A 9,941-nucleotide genomic window follows, 5' to 3' on the forward strand; every position below is an offset into this window, starting at 1 on the left:
GGACGCCCGGCTCCTTGAAGTGTTTCAGCAACCTTGATCCTGCTTCCTTCTCCTTCCTCCTTCGGAGGAGTCGGTGTCACGTTCTTGTTCGTGACAGTACGCCGGCCACGGCCGGTAGCCCAGTTCACGCAAGCAGACATTCAGTGCAGGCGTCCCCCAGTTTGCAGCCTCTCTTTCGTCGGGCCATCCACTGGCGAGCTTCTCGATCGAGAGAGGAAAGCAGGTACTTGTTAACAACAGAGTAATGCTCCTTCGTTTTACTTTAAACTTACTAAGGTCCCTTTGCCATGGTTACTCTGCCTTTTTTTTCACTACACATACTACTATAGCAACTTCATCTTTGATAATCAAATGCCTGCAATATATAAATGCAGAGACATATTTACGAAAGAATTTGCCATGGTTATCCATGGGGCAAAGAAGAGATAACATCCTAGTGTAGGTCTTTGGTTCTCGTTGTTGTAATTTTTTTCTTTCCCCTTTTTCTTTGTAATCTTACATTTGTTTCGCCCCTCCTATTCCATAAAAAAAAGTATTACCATAGCAACAGTATAGCCACACTATATCAAATACATAGTGAGCCTAAAAATATTGTCTTCACAGGCTCACAATTCATTTTGAACCGGCTGCAAAAGTTAGTTTTTTTTTTGCTTCGCAGAAGGTACAACAGAGAAGCTGAAGCTTTCGGGGCGATCGTATATATTTTTAAAAAGAGGGAGGTAGATATTTTCTGATAGGAAAAATGCTATTGAACATTTCTTTTTCTTTCTATTCACCCTTCTCTTTGATGTGGTGAGATAATCCGTCCCGTCTAATGCATTTCTCCTTCTGTTCGTCAGCCTCCATGGCCCATGAGAAACATTGGCGCGATTCCTTCCGTGCTGATGCGAAATTGATGCTGCACACACTTGCTCTTCAATTTTTTTCATAGCCGTGATACTACTACGTTAACTCAACTGCTAAATTCATTAGCAGTCTGGTGACTGGTGTCACTGATTTCGCTACAGACGTTCAACCACCATATGCTGATTACAAACGGAAGTAGCAACGCTGCCAGTCCAGTTCGATGATGCAGCAACTCCATCTCCACCAACCGTAACGAGATCTTGATAGCTAGTATTTCTTTTATAAGGCATGCATCCTGATAGCTGCAGGCGTGTTCAATCACCATATGCTTTTGCTCTTGCGTGCTTGCTGATATCGATTTGGCCTAGTCTTTCTTGATCTTCTTCAGTGCCACTGCACCCACCGGCCACCACATCCCCCATTGACGCACCGTCGCCGCTGCATCAATCATGGAATTCGCATGAGACACCAGGAACTGAACCCGCAAGGTTGGTCTTGGTTAACTAGCGTCAAGGAGGCGAACGTGTGGTCGCCGTGAAGAAGCTCTGGCACCCGGCTCCGACGGACGGCGGCGCGGTGGGGAACTAGCTGACAGCCCAAGTGCAGAAGGAGGTGGGGCTCCTGGGCGGCTCCGGCACCGGAACGTCGTGCGGCTGCTTGGGTTACCTCCACAACGACGCCGACGCGATGATGCTGTACGAGTTCATGCCCAACGGCAGCATGTGGGAGGCGCTGCACGGCCCGCGGACTGGGGTGTCGCGCTACGACGTGGTCGCCGCCGGCGTGGCGCAGGGGCTTGCCTACCTCCACGACGACTGCCACCCGCCGGTGATCCACCGCGCGCGACATCAAGTCCAACAACATCCTCCTCGACGCCTCGATCCCCTGCCGGCAGGCAGGCAGGCAGCCATGGCGGCTCGATGTCGTTGTTGGTCCGTCATGGAGGAGGTAAAAGATGGCAGGTCAGCAAGTAGGTAGTAAGCAGAAAAGATTTCCCAAGGAAGATGCTATGTTCTTCAGTACGAAGCAAACAGGATCAGGTTTTCCTTTTTGGCCTTTCCTTGCTAAGATCCCTTGAAATGGTTGATGAATCCACTGCTTTAAAGCAGTGTTCTCCAACGAACATAGGATCTGTGGGTCGTTTTCCAGTAAAAACTTCAAGGAGTACGATTCCGTAGCGGAACACATCGCTCTTGTGTGATGCTCTGCTCAAGAAATCCGCAGGGCAGCGTTAATATGATTGATCAAACATAGTGAAACAATGATAAACAGCAGTGCACTTTTTAATAAGAATTTGGGTTACCAAGAGCACGAAGTGGTAGCACCTGGTGCCATGTACCCAGCAGGTGTTCCAGACAAGCTTACAGTGGTCATGGAGCTATCATCACCCTAGCAACTTCGCGATGCCGAAGCCTGCCACGTGCCTGTCATGTCTTCATGGAATAGCACATTGCCTCACAGGTACTCCATTAACCTCTTGAAGAACTCAACGTGCCTTCTGCCTTCAGAGTGCAGGAGCATCTCCAAGCTGCACATCCAGCCACACTACACGATCCGTCTCCCTTATCAACATTTTTCTCTGAATCTAAATAATTTTTTTCTTGTCTTAAACAATAAACAAGAAAAATTATTCAATAAAATAAACTATATTAAAAATATCATCCAAACGTACTCAAAAGTGGTCCTATTTTCGAAGATTCTATTAGAAAACATAATGATAAAAAAATTCTAAATTTAACGTAAACACTGGATTTTAAAACTCGTACAGCGAATTTTCACGTTTTTTATTATTCATTCGGCCCAGGAAGGCCCATGACCAAAAACAGTGGCCTGAAGACCCACCCATTCGACTCCGCAGGGTCCCCCATCTGCTTCCTCCTCCCTCTTCCATGGCCGCCGCCTCGCCGTCGCTGGGCATCTGTGGCCGGAGAGGCAGCGGTCGGCCAGATGAAACGACTGGGGCTTTCGAGGCGCGCAAAATGGTTCGCTCCTCCCGTTCCCTCTCGTCTCATCTGGGCGAGGAACCCCGCGCTGCTATTCAACGGAAGGTACCATTCACTACTTCGTTGCAGTAGCAATGTAGCATCCATTTCCTTTGTTCTGGTAGTGGTGAATGGGCAGCGCGCGATAGTGCGAATGCCAAAGAGCCAAGGACTGCTTTGGTCCTAGCAGCTGCGTGCTGATTTGGTACTGGATTTTTCCGGTGCCAACGCTTATACAATTTTAAGGTTGTTTTCTGAACTTGGAATTCGATAGAGTTGGTAGCATGTTTGTTTTAGGAGAGATTCATTTTCTTCTCCTTGCACTGGGAAACTTCATAAAATCTGCAACTTGCATAAACAATGACGGGATTAAGGAGGGTGCAGCAGTCAGTCGTGTTCATTCTTTGGATTTGAACAAATCTTTGTCTGCATTCTTTGGATTTCAATATTCTTATGTCCATGCCATCCTTGCCTCATTTTTTTATGGTGTTGGTGGAAGGGGTGTGAGTTTGGGTTGGTTGCCTAAACCTTATTAACATGTTGGTCAATGCAACTGATTCTTCACATCAGGTGTATATATACAGCTAAGGAAGGTGCCTGCGAAATCAAACTTCTTTTTGTTCATGCTGACTGGCTTACTACTACCTCATATCTTTTATAAGAAGCCACGGCAAGTAGCTGGTGGCTTGTCACTCTTGTGGACATATTTTGACCTCACCATCAACGTGGATAATTTACAATGGTGCAACTTGCTTAGATGATTAGAAGAGAGAAGGCACTTGCATACATGTCTTTGTAATAATACGGGTCCAAGAAGCCCCACAGCTTGCTGACTGATGAAATAATGCAGTGGAGCAATATGATTATAGCTGTGTATAGAGATATATGGTTATAGCTGTGTATATGTCTTACCATGACATGCCCTGCAAGTTTAGACCATTTGAGTAGTTGGAAAGCTGTGAACTGCAAGCTTGTGATGTGTGTTTGCAAAATCCCACCTCGCTTCACGCTCAAAAAAGTTAAGAGAATTACTTGCCACGCTCGTCTCAGTGTTGCACTTTGTTGCTGTTTTCATGTGCTTATCTGGAGTAATTAGCTGAATCAAAATCAAGCACATGGAATCTTGAGAACAGGCCACATGGACAACCAGTCTCAGGAGTACTAATTAGTGAACCAAAAACGATGCCATTGGCTACTTGTTAGTTTACTCAACCACCAAGGGTTCGGGGGTCTTTATAGACGGTGCTTTTAATTTGTCTACCTCTATATACAGGCTATTCCCCACGTTCACATGATGTAATGGAAGAGAAGGCTTTTAGCAGCAAGTGATCTCCACTTTACATCTAGTCTAATGCTGTTGCATCCTTTAGCTTGGCTATTGCTCATGGTATATCCCCGGCTGTTTAATAGCTCCATGGCCTCCGATTAATCGAGATCTAATTTCCTCCCTAGCTTTCGGAAAATAAATGCCTGATTTGCCTATAGTGATCATGCAGATAGTAGAATCTTGATGTTGGAAGCAGCACCTGTTTCTGAGGAGACCCTGTTGGGAGCAAAAAGAAACTGGTATTCTGCATACTGATTTCTGATGCAGAACTCTGATTAGGGCCTTATCAGTCCCTGTATTCAGGTACTTTTTATTTTAGCAGCTCTAACTTAGCTATAATCTTCATGTTTACTACTATTCCGGTTATGGCCATTAATTCACTCAGTCTTTCATTTCACTATTAAGCATTTCATCTTTCTTCCTTTATTGTCTCCATTTATATGCTGGTATCACAGCGTAATCTGTTGGTTTTCCTTTCTCTTGGCCAATGATATATAGTCCTTTGTTATCTATACTAGGCATCCGTCTCTCCAAGCATTTAATTTTAATCTCCTTGGCCTCACTGTGTGGAGATCTTAGAGTACTGATGGGTTGATCATTTGAACAATATGCTTCTGTATATCAGTGACTTTTCCTTGTTAAGCCCTTTACAAGGTAAAGCCCTCTGTCAATAGATAAATAAATATATGTTGCAATAGCTAAAATTTATGACTAGCTGTAATATACTCTGAGGAGGATGCTAAGATGGAGTTAAAAAAATGATAAGACACATTAAGTTAAAGAATTATAAATGAATGTCAACTCATAAAAGACAGCATAAAACTACAGCAGTCACCAGGCTAAACTTCAATACCTAGTACACTAGAATTTGTCAAACACCATCTTTTATTTAGTTTTTATTGGAAAAGCTACTTCTTTAAACCTAGGGCGTTCAGCTCCTCAGTCAATTCAGCACTATGCATGCTTAAGGAGCTAAATGCAGACTTTGAACTAATTTTCATAGTTGTATAACTCGACAACTCTGAATGTGCATGGGTTTACATGCCCGTACAAGCTACAAAACATGTCAACTGGGCTTTGCTAGCTTCAGTACTTTTTAATAACTTATTCAAAATTGAGATTGCAGCTACTGTTTTTCAGATATCTTTCTTGCAAGGTTATTTCATAAAGCTTGTCCCAATTCTTTTTTAAACATCTTATCTGTTATGCATTTATTGCCAGATCTGCAACTCTCCGTGTTCCAATAATCCATGTGTGATGGATTCCACTCATTAAGGTTATCCAATGGCGACCATACTTGATTCTTTGGTGGGATCATGTGCCAAGAAGCTGCAAGATATCATTACAGAGGAGGTCATTCTGATTCTTGGTGTAAAAGAAGATCTCAAGCAACTACAACGAGCAGTGAACCAAATACATTGCTTCCTTGATGCAGAGCAAAGAAGTACAGAAGAATCAGCAGTTAGCAGTTGGCTTAGTGAGCTAAAAGATGCTATGTATGAAGCAGATGATATTTTTGACTTGGCTAGATTAGAAGGAAACAAGCTGCTAATGGATTATGCTTCATCATCAAGGACCTCTGCTGCATGTACACGTTTCTTGCTTTGCTCTTGCCTTCCCAATATTCAAAGGTGCCACGAGATTGCCACTCGCATCAGGAAATTCAACACTGAACTTGAGAAGATATTAAGGCTAGGTGAAAGATTTTTAAGACTTCAGAATATGCTGCCAAAAGTGGAAGTTTCAGCTGTGAGGAGGAAGAAAACATGCGAACTTTTGGAGCCTAACCTTGTGGGAAAGGAAGCTTCACTTTCTTGCACAAGATTGTTGGAATTGATTCTTTCACAGAAGGAAAATAAGGAATACAAAGTTGGAATTGTTGGAACAGGAGGGGTTGGAAAAACGACCCTGGCTCAAAAAATATATAATGATCACAAAATAAAAGGAAACTTTAGCAAACGAGCATGGGTTTGTGTTTCTCAAGTGTATAATGAAGTTGCTATTTTGAAAGAAGTTCTTCGAAACATAGAGGTAATTATAAACAAGATGAAACTATTGGAGAACTAAGCAGAAAGATTTCAAGAGCCCTTGAAGATAAAATTTTCTTTCTTGTACTGGATGATGTTTGGCAGTATGAGGTATGGACCGATGTACTGAGAACTCCTCTAAACACCGCAGCTATAGGAATAGTTCTGGTGACAACTCGGAATGATACAGTTGCACGGGCAATTGGGGTGGACAAGATGCATCGAGTGGAATTGATGTCAGTAGATGTAGGATGGGAGCTGCTTTGGAAGAGTATGAACATTAGTAAAGAGAGCGATGTTCAAAACCTAAGGGGTATAGGGATGCAGATCGTTCATTTGTGTGGCGGCCTTCCTCTTGCTATTAAGGTTACTGCTAGTGTTCTAGCAACTAAAGAGAAATCTGAGAATGAATGGAGAAAGGTTTTAAACAGAAGTGCCTGGTCTATGAGCAAGCTTCCTCTGAGCTTAGGGGTGCTTTGTATTTGAGTTATGATGAGCTACCACGATGTTTGAAGCAATGTTTCCTCTATTGTGCCCTATACCCTGAGGATTTTATCATGCATCGTGATGATCTTATAAGGTATTGGGTTACTGAAGGTTTTGTACAAGAGCAAGAAGAACAGCTTGTAGAGGATACTGTGAGGAATGTTACTTCGAATTGATATATAGGAATCTCCTTCAACCTGTCCCTAGATATTTGATTATGCAAGGTGCAAAATGCATGATCTTTTAAGGCAGCTTGCTCAACATTTATCACAAGATGAATCTTTTTGTGGGGAACCATGGTCACTGGAGGCTAAATCATTGGCTAGACCGTGGCGAGTTTCAATTGTTACCGATAAAGATGTTTTAATGCCCCCCAAAATGGACAAGGCGTATAATAGAGCACGGACTTTGCTTATTCGCTTTACTGTCACCAAGAGTCGAAAGCATAATATTTATAAGATTCCCATGTGTTCGAATACTGGATTTGACCAATTCAACTATACAAAGTATTCCAGATTGTATTGGAAACTTGATCCATTTACGGTTGCTTAATCCTGATAGAACTGGCATACCTTATCTTCCTGAGTCTGTCGGTTCTCTCATAAACCTTCAGGTATTGAGCTTGCAGGGGTGTCATGCTTTGCACAGCCTTCCTACGACAGTCACTCGATTATGCAACTTAAGGCGCCTTGGTATTTTTGGAACACCTATAAATAGAGTTCCAAAAGGAATAGGTGGATTGAAGTTTCTCAATGATTTAGAGGGATTTATAGTTGGTGATGGCAGTGACAATAGTTCTAGAATGCAGGATGGATGGAACTTGGAAGAGTTGGGTCCTCTGTTGCAGTTGAGGCAACTTGAAGTGAATAAATTGGAAAGAGCAGTTCCTTGCACTGCAGGTCCATTTCTGATTGACAAAAAGTATCTCAAAGTTCTAGAACTATCGTGCACTCAATGCATAGACAAACCATATGCAGAAAGGGATATTAACAATATTGAAAAGATGTTTGAGTGGCTAATCCCTCCACATGTCCTGGAAGATCTAGTTATTGAAAGATTTTTTGGTTGGAGGTATCCCACTTGGCTAAGTACTACCCATTTGTCTTCACTAAAATACTTGAACCTCATACACTGCAAGTCGTGGGTGCATCTTCCGCCAGTTGGGAAACTACCACACTTGAAGTATCTGAGAATTGTTGGAGCAACTACAGTAAACAAGATTGGACCTGAATTTGTTGGCTGCTCGATAGGTAGTCCCGGATCAGCGGATGCTGTGGCTTTCCCCAACCTTGAACATTTGATCATCGATGATATGCCGAACTTGGAGGAGTGGTCAATTGTTGAAGAAGATGCTGCATCATGGCAAAACGGGAAAGCCTTGGTTCCAATGTTGCAGCTGCTGCCTCAGTTGCAGAAATTGGATATTGTGCGCCCAAGCTGAAAGCTATCCCAAAAGAGCTTGCATATGCCACCAGCTTGAAGAGTCTTCAGTTAAGAAAGGCGGCTTGCTTGAAGGAGGTGGAGAACCTCCCTTTTCTGTCTGATCTCCTTCTGATCACAGGGTGTGGACGCTTGGAGAGGGTCTTTAATATCCCTCAGGTGGCAAAGCTTAGTCTAAGGCGTTGTAAAAATTTAAGGTGTGTTGGCAAGTTGAGCAGTCTGAAGCAGCTCTCACTGGGAGTTAGGATGCAAAAGATTTCTTCCCAGTGGGTTCCTGAGCTTCGACAGCAATGCTGGCAGCTTCACGGTGAGGACCTGGATGTCCTTATATGGTGATGATATAATACCAGCTATATTCTTATCAAGGTATATAAACACTGATAGTACATTTCGTTTTACATCTTAATCATCCGGCCTGATATTTTTACCACTGTATGATGGCCTTGTATTAGTTTGGATAATGAGAAAATACAGTGTATTTCACTGCCAGATTGGTTTGATGAATAACTTGAGTTCGCTCAAACATTTTCTGAAGCCTTATCCATTGCAACATACAATTCTTTGAAACTTTCTGACCCCTATGTTTTTATGTGCTTCCGGCTGAGCTACAGCCTATACGTCTCATTACAAAGCTTATTAACCCACTCAGTAGTACTAGTCCATTGGCCTTTGCATTCTGTTCTTGTTATTGGCATTGACTATGAATGATATATACTTCTCTTGTGCTTGTTATTTTGCAGGCTGGGATATTGAAGATTTCACATCTCCATAAAAATGAAAATCTAGAAGACCCTTGCAGGCTGCAACCAACATCCAATCTACATATCGATGCATGCTGCAGTTTTTGCTGCGAGGTTTGGCTGATCTGGGTCAGGTCACCCACTCACCCTCCATGGCCACATAGGCCGAGAACGGATGGATCATTGGCCTGGAACGATGGAACCAGGGCATGAAGATGGCGGCGCTTCGTCAGTAGTGTATGCTGCTGCTCTGCTCTGCCATCGAGCTGATGCCATAGATTAGGACGGTGTTGGTTGCAGTTTCCATGCAGTTAGCTGTATAAGGTCAAAATGCTGTTATTCTCGAAAGATGCAGCAGCAGCAGCAGCAGCAGCAGCAGCAGGAGATGACAGAGCAGAGCAGCAGATGCTGGCAGCAGCAGGAGATGCAGGTTCCGTCATATCTAAGCAGATGCTCACAAGATGTTCTCGAAACACATGTGCATTCTTTGCAGAAATACTTGGCCGCAACAGGCACGACCAAGGTCAGGAACAAGCTCCATTTTGAGCAATCCTGAGTTCCTGACTTGGGAACGAAGTGGCGAACACCGGCTGAAAGATGTACACTTGCTAGCTGGCTCAGATGTTCAACACTGTACTGAAATTGTCATTTGTAGTCAACCTGCAGGGACTGGGAGATGTGTGCTTCGTATTCTTGTTGCTGTCAGATTTATGATGATTTCAGGCTGTCCTATCTTCCTCCGGTTTTTTTCGAGACTGTCCTGTTTGTTGCCATATATACTGTATATTGTTGTACATACAGAGAATTCACGTTAAATCATTCGGCCCAGAAAGGCCCATGAGGCCTATTATATGTACTGTAGGCCCATCTGCTGGCGCAAGGTCTCTCTTCCCATTTCCATGGCCGCCTCCTTGCCGTCGCTGGGCGACCTGCCGCTCCCCCTCTGTGGCCGGAGTCCGGAGAGACACCGCTCGGTGGAAGACTGGAAGGAGACCACCGGGGCTTCGGGGGCGAGAAGGTACCATTCTCTTGTCCCTTTGCACTAGCCTTGCAACTCCGTGCTGATCTAGTCCTAAATTTTGCTTCTTTCTTT

At 43.7% G+C, this 9,941-nt stretch overlaps 2 pseudogenes; both read left to right on the forward strand.

Moving 5' to 3' along the window:
- The first annotated feature begins 2,701 nt into the window (after positions 1 to 2,701).
- On the forward strand, positions 2,702 to 6,806 carry LOC101769855 (annotated as a pseudogene).
- Positions 6,807 to 6,849: 43 nt separating this feature from the next.
- Positions 6,850 to 9,599, forward strand: LOC111258173 (annotated as a pseudogene).
- Positions 9,600 to 9,941: the final 342 nt, after the last annotated feature.

The sequence above is a fragment of the Setaria italica genome, chromosome VIII, assembly GCF_000263155.2.
Source record: "Setaria italica strain Yugu1 chromosome VIII, Setaria_italica_v2.0, whole genome shotgun sequence".
NCBI classification, from domain to species: domain Eukaryota; kingdom Viridiplantae; phylum Streptophyta; class Magnoliopsida; order Poales; family Poaceae; genus Setaria; species Setaria italica.